The sequence below is a fragment of the Trachemys scripta genome, chromosome 5 (genome assembly GCF_013100865.1).
Source record: "Trachemys scripta elegans isolate TJP31775 chromosome 5, CAS_Tse_1.0, whole genome shotgun sequence".
Taxonomy (NCBI): Eukaryota; Metazoa; Chordata; order Testudines; family Emydidae; genus Trachemys; species Trachemys scripta.
The window spans coordinates 25,080,472-25,085,879 of record NC_048302.1 but is presented as its reverse complement, the minus strand read 5'-3'; positions in this window follow the sequence as shown (position 1 = coordinate 25,085,879).

Below are 5,408 nucleotides of genomic sequence, written 5' to 3'. Positions count from 1 at the left end.
CATTCAGAGGGGGCCCATCTACTAGACTACAGGGCAAAAATGAAACGCAAATCAAGTAATGGGGCTTTTTATCCCATCATTAACAGGAGGTTGTACATCCAGAATTACTTTGGAATTGTAATATGCCCACTCCCAGTGAAGTCAGTGGGATCAGCAACTGGCCTGTAATTGCCGTTCACACCCTTTGATTCATTTCCAAAATTTGCACGCACCACAGTTTCGTCCCAGGGAATGTTATTTGGCAGTTCCTGGTTTTGGTGCTTTTATTCTCCACTACGCCTGGGAAACGATTAGAGCTGGGAGGTTTAGGTGCTGCCGCCATATTTCCCCACGGAAAACCCACCCTCAGAAAGCTGTCCCATAGCAGAGACGTCCCGTACCCCGATCCTTATAGCTTTGTCACTTGATGTTAATTTCTCCTCCTCGGCTCTGTCAGGACACGGAAGGAGTTTGCTGATCACAGCAGCAACAGCAAAACATGAGGACCCTTGTGCCCACTGACCTCAATTAGCATATAATGAACATGCTCCAGAAGTGTCTAAGCCACCCGGGCCTTCGCTCCAAATCGATACCCAGCCGTCTTGACTTATGGGCCGCTGTTCTTCCTACAGGCGCTCCCACGTCAATAACAAACAGCATCCTCTGCTGGTAGCCCCATCATCCCCCTGGTGAGGAAAACAAGCTTGAGCACACTTCCCCGCTACTCAGAGGAAGCGAGGGGAAGTCGAAGTTGTTGCTCTTTGACTAGCCACACGTTGCAGCAGAGCCTAGCGTTTCTGGTTAAACAATCGGCTTGGGCGCAAGTTGATATTTTTGGGATAGCCATTCCTTGTTTCCTAAAAACTCTATGGTCTGTTCCACTGTGAATCTATCCAAAGAGCAACTCTTGTGACCGAGCAGGGTATTCGAGTAAACCTTGCCTTTCCCAAATACTGTAGTAACTTTTCTTTCACCGCGCACCACATAAGGGCTCGTTTGAATCGCGCCACTGTTTTTACTATGAAAAGACAATCCATCTTTCCAGTCTCTCCGCAGGCTGTACATCCCCATTGGCAATAATGTGAAATTGGCACTGTGCAGGTCAGGAGTAGAGTTTCTTTGGCTGACAGGATGAACTGTCAAGAAGAAAACATTCTTATAGCGCTTACTCCAGTAATCAATACATATTCTCATGGCTGTTCGATTCAAAATGACCTGTTGCCCAGTACAACATAGAATCTAGCACAGGATATATAATATGAAGGATGTAAAATATAACTATAAAGTGCTATTTGGGTCTTAATCCACCAAACTTTCACCATTATTTTGCAAATCGGGGAGGCACTGACAGATTTTTCTCTTTGTTTGCTCGGTGTAAGTATAAGAAAATGAACTACCTCGTTTTTCCTTTAGCCATAGTCTCATCCTCCAAAACATAAGAATGGCCCTACTGGGTCAGACCAATGGTCCATCTAGCCCAGTATCCTGTCTTCCGACAGTGGCCAGTCCCAGGTGCTCCAGAAGGAATTAACAGAACAGGTAATCATCCAGTCGCTGGCTCCCAGCTTCTGGCAAACAGAGACTAGGGACACCTCAGAGCATGGTTTTTATCGCATCCCACAGTGCCACCAGGACATTTATTAGATAAAGATTGGGATTCGTGTCACCTTCATTTTAATCAAGTAGCTGTTATTTTATTAACTCCAACAGAGTATGACCTGATCAGTTACCTTGCCCAAATTTAGGGCCAGATTCCGATAACCCATTACTCAGGAAAAGTAACATTACTCCAGGTGTAAGCCCATAGAAATCAATGAGACTACTCCTGGAGTAAAGTGCTATTCAAGTTGAGTAACGGTATCAGATTCTGCCCCTTGGTCTCCAGTGATCCCAAAGCTCCTTTGAGATCAGTGGTCTCCTGTATCTCCTTATGCCATGAAAAACCATGAGCTAAGATTCCCTAGACTTTATTTACCCAACCAAGACCCTGCCCATGGGCTTATCAGGAGGGAACCCCTAGTCTGTACTTGACTGTAAAGTTTTACTTCACCCCAAATGTAAATCCTTCAATCCTGCTCTGTGCCTATGTTTTAGGGAACCCAGGGCTACATTTTCCCCATCCTGTGCTGTTAAGGGCTCCTACCATATGAACGGTGGCAATCAAATTCCTAATCTAAACCATTTTGTATGTACACCAGGTCCTGAAAATGTCTGGTCGATATAACTATCCCCTGCCACCCATCTCACAGAAGGTGACCATGGCAGCAAAGGCATCCATCCCATCCCACAATTTAGCATGGGGGCACAACGTCTTTCCCACACTAACTCTGCTCAAAGGGCAAAGACTAGAACACAAGCCCGTTTCTATGTACAGTAAGCTTGCCCAGCCACAACACCAATCAATCACCGAGCTAGACCGACCTGATCTGGACAGCAATGCAGAAGGAATGGGGAAAAGTGACATGGTAGAACAGAGCTTGGAGGACCACATACAACGCAGCCCCGGTCCATTGCCCTTCTCACTCTGGCCAGCTAATGTCCAGAGATCTGCCAATCCTGGGGCAAATTCTGGTGCCTCTTGTCTGGCTGGTCTGAAGATGGGAAATCTCATGTATTGAATGGGACCACGTACTCCCTTGTAGTGCGAATCAGTGTAGTAGTTGTGATGGATCCTGAACGTTGAGAGCCACCTCCTGCTTCCATAGATGCCATTGACTCGAGTTGGACTAGAATTTGTCCTCATTATTCCATGGGTGCTATGATGAAGTCAATACCAAATAACTCCTGAGAGCTGAATGTGTTTCAGCCTCTGCTTTTCCGTTTTCATTTCTTTCCCCTAGCCTCCCCCTTGGCACATTAGCTCTATATAAATATGTATGTCTCCACTGGTGGCAACTGCCTCGCACTGGGCTGCGTCCCAAGGCAGCATGGTCACGAAAATGGGGAGCATCTGTCCAGCCTGGCACAGCTCACAGAGTAGTTTACTGAGAGAGATCAAAGCAAAGAGGCCGCTCCAGGCCAAACCGTTTTACCATGCAGTGTCTTTGCGTGTATGAGATGGGTCAGCTATGTGCAAGCCCCTACAAGAACAGAGCGCTAAATGCTCTGAGGGAGGAAAGCACTGTTTTATTCACCAGATCACTGGGACTCTTGCTCTTAGCTGTCACTTCCAGTCATAACACGTTTGTGGTTGACAAACAACGTGCCAAGAAGGGGATGCTTGTGTTTGCCACTGAAAACTTACCCAGGAAGAGGCAGCTGGTTTCACACCTAACGTAAAATGGAACAGACAAGGCCAAAACCCGGTACGTTGTTCACTCCAGCACCCCCGTGAAATCCGTGAAACCCAGGCAAGCGAGCAGAGTTTGGCCCACAGTTTGAATTATAATTTGCAGGTACTCAGGCAGACGTTCCATTGACTTCAGTGTGAGCTTTGCCTGAAACAAGAATGCAGGATTGGGCCCTTACATGGAAATAAATAAATAATTCTAATTTATAACTTTATCTATGCATCTCTATATAGGTACTTTTACAGCTATAGGCACAGAGACATTCTTATATAAGTTACACAGTTGCATGCTATAGATTTGTTCTATTTTGACAAATATTTTATGACTAAAGAGTAAAATAATGACTTTAGGAAACTACCTTTTCTAATAGACTCTCCAGTCTATTTCTGAAATAATCTCCATAGTTGCAGATAGCCATGGATGTTGTATAAATAATATTTGCGTTTGTCAGTTCTTAGATCCCGGGGTATCTTTCATATTGCTGAGAAAGGTAGCCAAATTATAAACCCATTTTAGGATTTTAACACACTAATGAACAGTTTTTCCTGCAGTTTGCCTTGCTATCATCAGTGAGGGGCCTGAGAGCAGACAGATACCCAGTATATACGATGCAACAGCTGTGTCTTCTATGTAAGATTGAGTATTGTATGTAAAAGAAAGAGATTTTTTTGTTCGGCTCAGAATATTATCGGTGGCTTATGATTGTTTGATCAAAATAATACTGATTTCTTCTAACTCAAAGATTAGTTGGAAATTAAGGCATGGGGTTTCCGTTGCGACTTCTCTAGCTGATTTGTATAATGGTCGTGTTAAAAAGCATGATGGATCCCATCAAAATCCTCATGTTAAACAGTGAGAAGTTTATCTTGCAGTATCTTACTCGTCTGCTCTCAGGAGGATACAAATGTCAAAGAATAAGGCAGGGTAAATACTGAAATAACAGACTTTATTTCCCTCAGCCAGAAAAACACACAAGATAGAGGAGCTGGGTTTACATCAAAGGTGGCATTAAAAAAAAAGTTGGCTGTAGACAAAGCTGTTGAGATTAGCCTGAAATAGGGAGTATAGATGAAATCTGCTACTTATCTCGGTTATTATTATACAGCGCTATTGTCAATGATTAACAAAAGAGTTCTGTCTCTTTAAACTGCCGAGTGCTAGAGTTCCCAAGTGGAATTTCACTCCTTTAGTGTTTGTGATGATGACAAACTCAATGGACAGGAAGATGTTGATCTCCCCTAAATTGATACTGTTTTAGTGTACTCATCTACATAGGATTTCGGATGAACAGTTAGACACTATTACACTACGCTACTTGTCAGGAGCACCGTGCGAGACGGCCATATTAACACACGTCATTTAATTATTTATTTAAGTGTTGCTCGGGCTGATTGTAATACAATAAATAGGTACTCATATAACGCACAGCTAAAAGGGCAAGGAAAGTGCGTAGAGTGGGGAAACAAATGGCAACCGACATATTATCTGCTCTCAATGTTTGGTGCTTCAAAATACCACGGCGGGGGGGGGAAGGGAGGGAATATATCTAAACAGGCGCATTGTGACCTCTGTCAATCTCTAGAGGAGCTTTCCTCAAACCTCAAATGTTACTGGCTTTAAATTAGCTTAAATTAAACTCTACTTAAATTGAGACTATTCCCGTGAGTCAAACCAGCAGGATTTGCCCCACTGGTGGACAGCGAATAGACACACTGGCACGTCGTGTAGGTGTTTGGTTTAAGCACGATTCTAGCTTATTTAATTAAGCAACATGCTAACTTGGTTGTTCGATTGCTCTCTTCTGTATGGTAAAGCAAGCGTCTATGTTCTGTTTTACTGAGATCTATTCAGTGCCGATCGCAGATTTAAACTTTCAGCAGGTGTACTTTAAACCTTATAAAAACCACTGACATTTATCCCTAGTTGTTAGCTAGGATATTTGTAACAATGATCGTGACATTATTTATTAGCTTTCTTCATAAAAGTCCTATACTCGATGTGAAGGATGCTTTGCATCCCGCTCTAAGCTCCATTTTGTTTTCAAAGCCTTAACCACAAAGAAAAAAGTGAGATCATATGAATAAACTGTTCTTTTCTCAAATACCCTAGACAAAACCAAACTAACCAAGCGATCAGAGT